A 12920-nucleotide genomic window follows, 5' to 3' on the forward strand; every position below is an offset into this window, starting at 1 on the left:
TTTCATAGACTCAAGAATAAGTAAAATCCTGAGCTAGAGAAAAGGACTAAGCCAATGGCAGGCTAGGATAAGGAAGCCACCAGATGTACTTCAGCGCGAGCCAAATCTGTGAACTCGCAAATCTGTCACTGAAAAGTTAGAACATGGATTCACAGCAGAGACAACAGAGTGGTGTCTTTGTGTTCTTCTTTGTAATTGTATTTCAAGTTCCTTCCAAAACAAGGTCCTGGGGAACCCCAGCTTCAAGTATGTTCTTGAGCTTGGTCCACTTCTGTCTTGTATTCATGCTTAGGAATTCATTTACCAATGTTAATCCCCAGGCTGGGAGATGTGACATAGCAGGACTCCCTCTTCCATGGCACGAGTCCTTTGCTGAATTCAACACAGAAAACACACTGGAACTTTTCCTTGGAACTGGGCTGTGATGAGAAGTGCCTGCCTGGAGCATCATCATCTTTACTTTGACCCCTCACTCTACTTTCTGAAGATAAAGCAGAAAATAACAATTCTAAAAGATAAAACACATGCCTCCAATGTGCTGTGCTTTCAGATATTCTGGGTTTAATTCAGCTGCCTAGAGAGCTGATTGATGCGTTCACCTTGTTAGGCAGCTAAGCCCACTTCCCTGAGGAAGCCCACTCTATTCCTGGTAGCATGACAGGCCACTGAGAGATAGAAAGTACATAAGAACTCAGAGGTCACCTGGAATTTCTTCCCCAGAAAGGCAATTTCATGAAAGAGGTCTTCTAAGAAATAGCACCATACTTTCCCAGGTACTCCTCAATCACTGTGTTGTCTGTCAAATGGATGGTTTTATTATTTTTTTAAGTTTATTTATTTATTTTTGAGACAGAAAGAGAGAGAGAGAGAGAGAGAGAGAGAGAGAGAGAGAGTATGCACATGCACATGAGTAAGCGGGGGTAAAGGCAGAGAGAGAAAGAATCCCAAGCTGACAGCATGGACCCCAACACAGGGCTCAATCTCAGGAACACCATGAGATAATGACCTGAGCCAAAATCAAGAGACATTTAAGTGACTGAGCCAACCAGGCAAGCCAGGGCTGATTTTATTCTTGATCTTGGTTTGTCCACATTTCAAGATGAGTTCCCGGAAAGAGTTCAGATTTGGAAATCCCTAGTTCACATAAGTTTCCACTATATGCAGCATTTTTATGGTCTGGTGGGGTCACCCTGACAAAGATACCACTGAAAATCTGCAGGTGAAGCTTTGCAATGGTCCTCTACACCAGTGAACTCACTCTTAATCCTTTGATGTGTACAACAAAGGCCAAGGAGTGTTTATCTGGCACTTCCAAGCCATGAGGTTTATTTCTAGTCATCTAAGTCACATCCTGTCATGTTGCTGCCTCCAGGAATCATGTAGGAACCATTCCAGTCATTTAAACTTGAGCTCTTTTCCTCTCTTCTGCTCTTTCTTGTCCAAAAGTGCCTGCTTTGCTTGAGTGGCTTTAAGGGCCTGATAAGCCTTCCTCTTTTTCAGGAGAGTGTCTGGAACCAAAGAGATCTTTTTTCTCCACTTTTGCTCCACCATGATTCTAAAGCTGCCAAGAGTGAGCTTTTAATGATGTTATAGCCCACATGGATTTAGGCATCAGCATTCATCTTGCAACAGGGCCATAGAAGTCAAGTGACTACAATAAGAGACGGAAACATTTCCCAAGTTCTTACATTTTCTTTTCCTTCTATAATGCATACTTAAGAAAAGAGATAAAAGCCAACTTTCTCCCTTTTCTCCTTCATCACTTTCCAGATTTCATCATTTTACAAATTTTATTATTTCTATGTAATTAATGAAGTGTTTTGTGCTTTGGTAATTATCATTTGAGCCTCTTATATCTAAACCTTTTTATACTCCAAGAGCTTATGCAAGACTTTAATTTTATACTTTTTTATTCTAGTAATGTGGGAGTAATATTGCATGCATTTCACAGAACACTGAACTCCAACCAATTTTTATGTGCCAAAGATGATCCTGTCAACTGTGTTAAATAACAGTATTGTTTTTAATGTAATTTTTAAATAACTTAGTAAAAGTTAAGCATATAGAATAGAGAACAACCATAAGAATATAAATCCTGAGGGCTTTTTAAATATATTAGTTGGAATATTATGTGCAACAGTTAGCTGTTTCTATCAAAAACAGACATATTAAAATAAAAAATAAGTTGGAATAAACCATATGGATGAAAATTTCTCATCTGTTAAATAAGATTATCCCAAATAAAATATTTATAACACTTAACTGTTTTCTTTCAATACAAATGGATTCTAGCAGGTAAAAATGATATAAGCTCATAATGTTCACTCTGTGAAAACTGAGTAAAATACCAGAAACATAAGTAAGGAAAAAATACAATAGTATTTCATATGAAAAGGACTTAAATATATGGACAAGGATTTAAAAAAACTGTCTCAAATAACAGAAAACAGATATGCATCTTTTATTTATTTAGCTCTGACCAAAATTATGTATTTCTTCAGAATTACAACTTTGTCTTAACAACACACTTTTATTTTCAATTGGCTTATTCTCATGCTTTTGTTTCTGACCTTCGAAACATATCTTATTGTACCCATGTAGTAGTTCTATTAGGAGAAACATCAAAAACAGCGGTGTTCAGCAGGTCTTTTAAAAATTGTACTATTAAACAAATAACATGAAAAGCCTAAACAGATCAGCTAACAATGAGGTACTGGAAGCCAGCCAGTCTTCAGGCAATAAAGAGACGGCTATTAGTTCACTTGCCTACTAAGCTGAAGATTTACAGAGAATAAGTACAAATAAAATCCAAAAGCATTCCTGTAAAACATTACATACAAAAGGTGAAATGGGGGTAACTAACAAAGAGAGAAAGTGTAAACATTTAAAATATATATTGAATTATGACCTCTAGCAATATGACAATGCTATAACCTGCTTGGCAGGAATAATGGGACGCAGAATTACCAAGCTGCAAAAATAGAACAAAAAAAAAAAAAAAAAAAAGGAAAGAAAAAGATCGGCCATGTTGAACAAAGACATTAAAAACAACTGACTGCTTTAATAAACATAATTCACAAACAAACATGCTAAAGAAAGAGTAGCTTCTCCTGCCATACACAATATATTTTATATATGAAGTGATTGAGTTTACCTTGGTCTTTCTTTTCTTAAGCACTTAACAAATGCCCTTTTAAATATAGATAGATTAGATAGATAGATAGATAGATAGATAGATAGATAGATATAGATATCCACTACCAGAACTCTGCATTCTATTCTGGAGTGAGAAAATTATGATGTAATATGATATATGTTTTTTTTTGAAATACTTTTGTTCACTTTTCTGTTGAACAACTAGAAGGAAATATCCAATTGATTGTTGAATATGCAGCTCACAAGCTTGAGCAAGTGAGAATCATGATGACGTTGGTGATAAAAGGCATGAGCATGAATTAAGAACTGAGAGTGAAAGTAAGAGTGAAGTAAGAATTGAGCCCTGTGATACATCTACAGGTAAAAAAAAATAGAATTAGAAAAAAAATCCATAAAATAGAGACTAGACAAAACAGAGGCACAGACTGGGAATAAATGAGTAATATAAAAAATACTAACTCTTTGGACCTATTTAGGTGAATCAAAATGTTGCAAGTTTTGAGTTGTACATAATGCACTAGAGGGCTCTATAGCAGGTCAAGGTCATGGTTAAAATTGCACTCTTGCATGGGCTATGTCAGCCAGCCAATCCAGTGATGTTAGAGCTATATCGACTATAGATGAGGTTGTTATATAGAGTTTAACACAGATTGCAATAGCAAACTCACAGTGCGGACTGCTGAGACTGACAGAAAGGCTGTGTCTTATGTAACAGGAACTATTCAACATTTTCAAAGCAGAACCTCACTTGTTACCAAACTCTAATAGACATAAAGCTTCTGATCAAGTGGCCAGCCTCAGGAGTATATGAAAGGAGCTGACCATAAAAAAAGTAATATTCTCAGATATGAGGTTCCAATATGATGTAAATGATACTTTTGAGATAAGAACTTCATGTGTAAAGAAGGCACAAGTAAATACTATGAACGAGTGGCCTAGTCTACCCCATCACCCAACTCTGTTACACTGATGCCCAACCTCATGGAGTTTCACCATACAACTGGTGAATGATGAAAAAACTCATATCCAGTTGACAGATGAATCAGGTTCCCATGTTAGAATAAGCTGAAGATAAATTGCTGCCACACTGAAGCCATATTCAGGGTGGATCTAAAGAATAATGGGGAAGGAACATTTTCCTAGCATGCAGATCAGCAGGAAATATACTTGACCATTTAATTTTCATAGAAAGATAAGATTCCCAACATACAGCTATCCTTGGATTCCTTTTTAAAAATTAACTAAATGGATTTGTCTTTTCTCCTTTTTTGTATGCAGGGCCTCTGCCTGTACCGCCAACAGAAGATTTGCAGAATTGTTATTTATTGCCATGAAATTCCTCACAGAATTGTCTCACATCTAGATGTCTTTAGGTGAAACACCATGGAATTTATTGGTCACACCATATTTCATAGACTGAACTGTTCTGGTCCAATGAAGTGATTAAAGACCCCTAAAAGACTACCGAAGGTACTAGCATCCTGCATAGGAGGGATAATATCCTCCAGAACACAATATATATAGTATATATGTATTATATATATGTAATTTTAAGTTCATCTTACCACTGAGGCACTGGCTGCCAACCATCCACTATGGCTGATGCAGTATACATATTGAAAAAGTAGTATGTGTTGCTAGGTTTCCCAAAGCTATGGTTTAATGAATTAATGGAAATCAATCATTCCCTTTGACTCAATTATACAAATTTTACTTCCTATCCTGATAAACACTGGCTGTGCTGGATTAGAGGTCATAGTTCCTTGGAGGGAAATTTCCACCAGCAGAGAGATTAAGATTTTAGTAAACTTGAAGTTGTAAGTTATACCTGATCACATCAGTCTCCTCATACTAGTAAATATGAAGAAAATAAAAGAAGGAGGGTGCCTGGGTGGCTCAGTCGGTTAAGCATCTGACTTCAGCTCAGGTCATGATCTCGCAGTTCGTGAGTTCAAGCCCTGCATCAGGCTCTGTGGTGACACCTTGGAGCCTGGAGCCTGCTTTGGATTCTGTATCTCACTCTCTCTCCCCCTCACCTGCTTGTGCTCTGTCTCTGTCTCTCAAAAATAAATAAATGTTAAAGATTGATTAAAAAAGGAAGGATTTAGTGGTACATTTAATTTTTCCTCATAGCTATGAGAAACTAAGGTACATTACTAAACAATAGAAGAGAAGATTAATAGGTTATTTTTGGACTTCCACATCTGATAAAAATTGTGAATAGGCAATTGAAGAAATCAAAGCCGAACAAAAGCAAGTTACCCTGAGGTAACTCAGGGTCCCTGACCTCAGGGAGAAAGTCTTGGCCATCCCTGTGGTCTAACTAAAATGTTTATTGACTCTAAAGGGAACTGATGAGGAAGAGGAAGATAATATCAACAATGTCTTCAGGGCCAGTTGCCATAGCAAGAGCTTCAGCTTGTTATCCCCCTGCATTGAATTGCTAGGTGGAGATTGTAGCTTGTTGCCACCTTGAGTGTGTGGTGATTGCTTGGATTCAATGGACAGCAGATGCATATGTGAACAGTTCAAAGGATAGACTGTGTTAAATCTTTGCTGTTAAGTGCCTCACATCTTCTCAGCCTCGATCCTGATTACAACCCCAGATAAAGTGCATTTTTTTCTGTGCAAGATTTTATTTGTTTTGTTTATAGAGATTCAAGTACACACCATCATTTCTTCCTCACAAAGCTTCTCTAACATCACATTGTGGTTCCTAAAGCGGAGTGCACTCCCTTGGCCCTCTTAAATGCGCAAAATGAAAATGTAGTGTCCTTAACACAAGGGAACAACTCATAGTTAACTGTAAAGGAATCTAAGGAATAGATGTTTCTACTTTTAGTTTTCATCACAAAAATTTTTGAGATGTTTTTGGTACAATTTCTCAGAACCAACAAAAATAAGAACTGGTCTCCTATGGTAATTGCTAACTCAAGAACAAATCCTACGTTTGTATTCCCTCCTTCCTGGTCGCCTTCCCCTCGGTCCCCGGCCTGCTAACTGAAATAAAAATTTTTGTCTCAGGTTCTGCTCTGGGAAAGCCAAGCTAATTAAGCAGTCATCATACTAGAAATGTATACATACCTAATCTAGATAAGAATAAAACAATATTTTGTTTATGAAAACCTTCAGACCCTGGTATATTTTTAAAATTGTGATTAAGCATAAAATTTTAAACATACTTTAATCAATTGTCTCTCCAAATATGGTAGAATGCATTATAATTCAACCATTTTTAGCAGGTATTTGTTAAATATCGTCCACATAAGAGGTCTTATACAAGTCAAGATATACTACTTTATACTATTTCCAAAGTATTTCCTTTAGGAGATTTCAATTATGTTTCCTGTGTCATCAGTTATTCTTAATGGATAAAATATAAAGTGATGATGAGTTATTTATAAAGGTGTAGGAATAAAAACAAAACAAAAGCAAAAAGCAAAAACAGCAAACAATTAAGCATAAAACCGAAACTGATACCACGACTACTTCTATATCCACCCCGACCACCACCACCACAAATCTTATTAGCTAGTGAAATGTTTTGATGACTAATCAGATACTGATATATTCACTGAAGACTCAAAATCATATTTTCTATGAATAATGAAAATAAATTATAGCTCAGTTATATATACTTGAAATCAGTGAACACAGAGCTATTTTCAACCAGTTTTAATCAAGAGAATGAAAGCATAAAACACACAAACACGCCAACCTTTAGGGGTGCCTGGGTGGTTCATTCGGTTGACTGAATCTTGACTTTGGCTCAGGTCATGATCTCACGGTTCGTGAGATCGGGTCCTGCATTGTCTCTGTGCTCAGCATACAGCCTACGTGGGATTCTCATTCCCTCTCTCTCTCTCTCTCCCTTTGTCTTGCTCAATGCCTCTCCTCTGTGCTCACTCTCTCAAAATAATTAAATAAACTTAAAAAAATTGGGGGGACAATTTTTTAAAAAAGAATAATTAAGATGTTATTTCTTTATATTAATTATAAATATTGATTCTAAATTTGGTTACCGGACAGTGCTTTTATTTATTTTTTTCAATTTTTTATTTAAATGTTAGTCAGTTAACATACAGTGCAATACCGTTTTCAGGAGTAGAATCCAGTGATTCATCACTTACATATCACACCCAGCGCTCATCACAAATGGCAGTGCTTTTCTTCCCCAGTGAAGACTACATCTCCAGTATGGTCTTTTCAATTGGCTTATTACATATTTTTATTGAAAAAAAAAAAAAACCCTAATTTCTAAGAGTTGAAAGCAAGCAATAATACTAAGGCTTTTAAAATTGGAGGGGCGCCTGGGTGGCGCAGTCGGTTAAGCGTCCGACTTCAGCCAGGTCACGATCTCGTGGTCCGTGAGTTCGAGCCCCGCGTCAGGCTCTGGGCTGATGGCTCAGAGCCTGGAGCCTGTTTCCGATTCTGTGTCTCCCTCTCTCTCTGCCCCTCCCCCGTTCATGCTCTGTCTCTCTCTGTCCCAAAAATAAATAAATGTTGAAAAAAAAAATTTTTTTTAAATAAAAAATAAAATTGGAGACAATGGGGTGCCTGGGTGGCTCAGTCTGTTAAACATGTGACTCTTCATTTCAGCTCAGGTCATGACCTCGTGGTTTGTGGGATCAAGCCCCATATTGGGCTCTGCACTGAGCCCAATTATTGACATTGGCACTTCAAGGTTAAGTTACCAAACTTTGCACTATTCCAATTCTGTCAGTAAGTTGACAGTTACATCTGGAAATTTGAGGCTAATGTGCATATATTTTGTTGATATACAAACTGATTTCAGTAAAGGGTGAAAGTGAATACTAATATAATGCAGTCAAGATTATTTCACAGAATAGAAATTGACCTGAAATAATTAATATACGGACTATTCCCTAAAATGTTAGAGTTAATAGAATTTGAGTTACAGGTGTAATAGATAGAGGTTGTAATGAATAAATTATTATAAAGAAGAAATAATGATTATTTTTTGAAAAATTCACCCATCATTTATTTCAAGTGGTATTTATTAAGTGCCCATTATGTGCCAGATTGGGTCCTGAGGATATCATGGTTAAGTAAATGGCTCTTCTCTTTAAGTCATTTATAGATAAGTTGAACTTATGTCCAGTTTTCCCAGGAACGTGCATATTTATGTCTGTTTTAAAATATTATTTATTAAGAAGACTCTTTTTGCTCTCAAATGTACCATTGTATACATGATAATATGATTACTCTATTTGCAAACCTGATAAAACTCTTATATAGAGAAATATTGAAAGAAATTTAAGTCACTAAAGTAGATCCTTTTTTTTTAAAGTAAATTAGATCTTTAGTTCCTTTTATACTTTCAATCTTATCTTACCTGCATCTACTGAGGCAACTTCTTTTAAACCGCAGTGGAAGCTGAATAAATATCTGATTATCTATCAACAGAATCAATCTTACACCACAGAAGTCAGTAAATTAATTTCATCCAGCGGTGTTAAATCCTGTTTGGAGAAAACTGTGTAAAGAGGATTATGACAACATGTTATAAATTGACTGTAAATAAACTTGTAGCCTTCTCACGGGGAAAGACATATTTGCTTTTACAAATGAGTGTTCCATCATGCTCTGTTCCCCTGTTTTAGATAAAACTGAGATATAGGGTATTTATCATTAGCACTTTGTAGATGTAGAATGTATTTTAAAGGTATTTATTAAATAAATACTCTTTTGAAAACAACACAAAGTCCTACGATGTAAGTCTCAATATAAATTGAATTCTATAATGTGATAGAACGGGAGTGGAGTCCAGATAATTAAAAAAAGTTTGCTCAGAACGCCAAAGACATAATTAAAATTTCTCACTGGCCTAAAACATTATTTTTTAACTGTGCTTAGGTTGGATCTATCTACTAGGAAAGGAAAAAAAAAAAGGAGAGGTTTTGATAATTCCTTTTTTAAAAATTCAAATCACCACATAACATTTTGAGGCACAGAGGTATTAGAAACACATTTTGCTAATTTAATGAAGTTTTTCATGTATTTACAAATATCTAAGAGAAATATAAACAACAATGAAATCTATTTCTCCATAGAGATAGTAAAGATAAAAATTATAGCTCTTCAAATACATCAACAATAAACTCTCAAAATAATTTGTTTCTTATTCCAATGAACAAGATATTACTAATACTAATGTAAATAATCTGAAACTTTTGCTGCATATTTAAGAAAAAAAAGCTTCTATCATATTTCAGAGTGGGGAGAGAGTGGCAATGACTTCTTCACCACTCTTTCTACACATAATTCCTCTCCACTATGCTTCGTAAAGTGTATTTCTTATAGTATACGCTTATTTAATATTTGATGGATTTTGAAATTTAGAAAATAAACTGAGAAGAATAGCTGAGCATTTGTGGTTCTTTTGGGGAAAAATGAAATGATAAAATGGATACAAAAGACTTGTCTCTACATTTCTAGATTTAAAATAACAATAATAATAATAATAATAATAACTTTTCTAATTCTGGTAAAATGAGTGAATGGAACTAGATCATTTTCAAACTTACACTGTTTTTTTTTAAATGACTTCCTTTCCTTGGGGGGAAACAACAACAAAATTTTTGAGTTATGTTCATCAAAGAGACCTGGGAAGTGCCACAGCTTGCAGCTGAATTTAAATGGTTTATAAGGAGATAACAACATAAAGGTTACGATTCAAAATTAATTTTTTATAATTAGCCGAGAGGATTTTTAATTGCCTTAAATATAAATATTATAGAGTGTGCTACCTAAGGCAAAATGAGTTTCCTTTTTGAGATTAACCTTTTTTTCTATATTATTTACTAGGATTTTCAAACATTTATTAACAAATTTCTATTTAAAGGTCTGAAACTCATTCTCAAAACAAAAAAAAAATGCATGTTGAGTTAAAAATTCATGTGATTAAAGTCATATTTATTTATGTATATGTAGTAGTATCATAAATACTTAATAGACAATACATTTTGTATAAGCTTATGATTTTGAGTGACAAGATAATAGCAAATTAAAATTTTTTCCAAATAAAAACTAAAATCATCCTTCATTGTTATGAATCACAAGATAATTATTTACCAATTTTACAACAGTCTACCTATCTACTGATATAGATGAATAAATATAAATATATCTTCATGATAGTTCATTTTATGTGTCAACTTAAAGGGTGTTTTTTGATGAGGTCATAATTCAAATCTGTGAATTTTGAGTAAGGCAGATTGCGCTCAGAAATGTGACCTCATCCAATCAATTGTAGGCTTGAATAGAAAAAATAATAATAATTTGAGTCTTTGAGGAGCACATGAAGAAATTCTCCAGATGACCGCCCTCAGATTTCATTGCACCACCAGCTCTCCTGAGTCTCCAGCCCTCGGCCACACTGCTGATTTTGGATTTGCTAGGCAGCAAAGTAATGTAAGCCAAATCCTTAAAGTAAATGGATAGATGATAGATATAGATAGATGATGATAGATGATAGATAGATAGATAGATGATAGATGTGAGAGAGAGAGAGAGAGAGAGAGAAGGCTGACCTTTGAACCATGTAGAGTTTAAGGGCACTGAACCCCCATTATGGTCAAAATCCATATATAACTTTTGACTCCCCCCAAACTTAACTACCAATAGTCTACTGTTGACATCAAACCTTCCCAATAAACAGCTGATGAACACATATTTGGTACGTTATATGTATTATATACTGTATTCTTACAATAAAGTTAGCTAGAGGAAAGAAAATGTTATTAAGAAAATCATAAAAAAGAGAAAATGCATTGATACCACCGTGCTGTATAAGTGGACCTGTGCAGTCCAAACCCTTGTTGTTCAAGAGTCAACATATACATACATAAGGGTTGTACATAATACATATATATAATATAATATAATATAATATAATATAATATAATATAATATAATATAATTATGTATCATATAATGTATATTAATTTTGTCTCTCTGGATAACCCTGGCTAATACACTCTTCAAAATCAATGTGATTTAAATGATATGTATTTACAGAGCCGTCATCTCTGACCTTATAGTAGCAACATAAATGATTACAATATGAACAAAAATTCAATCACGATGCCATCAAAAGGAATTTCTAGATAAATTTCTTAAATCAAAAATTTTATTTCTCATCCTATGTAGACTATCAGAAAAAAAAATCTCACCTTCACAATAAAGCAAGTTCCATCACTTCTTCATCACAAAAATGTGGTGCCACACTAAGCTAATTTTAATAAAGTTCAGTTACAACATTAGTTAGTATGGATATAATATTCTACGTTGTGTTAATAAGCAACTCTAAGACTTAATGGTCTATGAAAAGAAATTATTTTTCTATCTCATGCTAAATGTCCATTGTGAAATGAATGCACCCCTACTACAAAAAGAGAGATAAGTTTAGGTAAGAGAGATAAAAGAGATAAGGTTAGCTGTGAGCTTAAAGCTTTAGAAGTGACACATATTACCTTGACACAAATTTTATCGGCTAAAATGATTTACATGGCCTCTCTTGATTTCAAACTCCAAGGATGTACAGTTCTCTTTCTAGATGGATCATCACAAATCACAATTACTAAGTCTGAGATAATTGGCAGCGATGGAAGGATTATCATTCTGCAGAAAGAGTCACTGCAAATTACGCTGCCAACATTGACATTGATAAGGTGCAGCAGTATAATCCTTCCCCAAGAGGAGCAGCAAATATTTTGAATTGTAATACAATATCACACCTATTTGGTGTCAATCTTGTAGAGAGAACTGCACACATTGTCAACAGACAGAGGTAATGGAAAGTGATATTTTGGTGTGTTAGAAAGATATTTTTAAGCGAGTGGTGTAACAACAAAACAGTAGAAGTGTGAGTTTTTTGGGTAGTAATAAATATCTTGTCTCTAAAATATTAAAATATGAACCCAACAATCATATCTCAAACAATGCTATTCTAAAGTCTCCTGGAATCAATAACCTCCAATTCCCATTATATGGCAATTGCATATATTCCTGATTTGAAACACTTCTTTGTTCTTGAGAAGTTTGCAAAGAAGAATGAGACCAAGAAGAAGAACTTGAAGGGACAAATAAAGAAGAGGAAAAATAAGAAGGAAAGGAAATAAAAAGAGAAATATGGACTTAGAAATACAATTTTTCTTATCAGTACCATTTTTATTTCTCACAAATCTGTGATGTAAATTAAAAAAAAGAATCACCATTTGCTGTAAGAGAATAAAATTTTGATAGCATCATAGTCAAGCCTTTTTATTTAAAAACACACAAAAAGAATTAACAGAAAATATTTATGTAAATTAAAGTTTTATAGTGAAATAACATTATGATTAGTATTTTTAAATGACAGTGAAATATGCTTTTTCCTAGTAACGATGAAGATGTGTATGTGTGGGAGGGTGGTAAATCTTTTCTTTTTCTGATGGCTTCAACTGAATTGTGAATCTTACCAATTATCCAAAATTGTTTTACATGAGATGACTGGACATTTGGGAAAGTGCACATGTTTTGGAATGTAGATTTGAGTTGCAATCTTGACTCAGAATAGTAGCTAGTGATTATGGACTAATAGTTACCTTTTCTGAATTTAATTTAATGTATAAAATAATGATAATCATAGTGAAATCTCTTGTCATGATACTTTTTCTCCAGCCTTATGAATACGTTGAAAACTATCAAAACACATTTATTTTTTTTTAATTTTTTTTAACGTTTATTTATTTTTGAGACAG

General features: G+C 34.2%; 1 pseudogene; it reads right to left on the minus strand.

The window, feature by feature from the left end:
- Window positions 1–473: 473 nt before the first annotated feature.
- Window positions 474–1557, minus strand: LOC112859020 (large ribosomal subunit protein uL30-like; annotated as a pseudogene).
- Window positions 1558–12920: the final 11363 nt, after the last annotated feature.

The sequence above is a fragment of the Puma concolor genome, chromosome B1 (assembly GCF_028749965.1).
Source record: "Puma concolor isolate L17-30 chromosome B1, mPumCon1.1.hap2, whole genome shotgun sequence".
In the NCBI taxonomy this organism is placed as follows: Eukaryota; Metazoa; Chordata; class Mammalia; order Carnivora; family Felidae; genus Puma; species Puma concolor.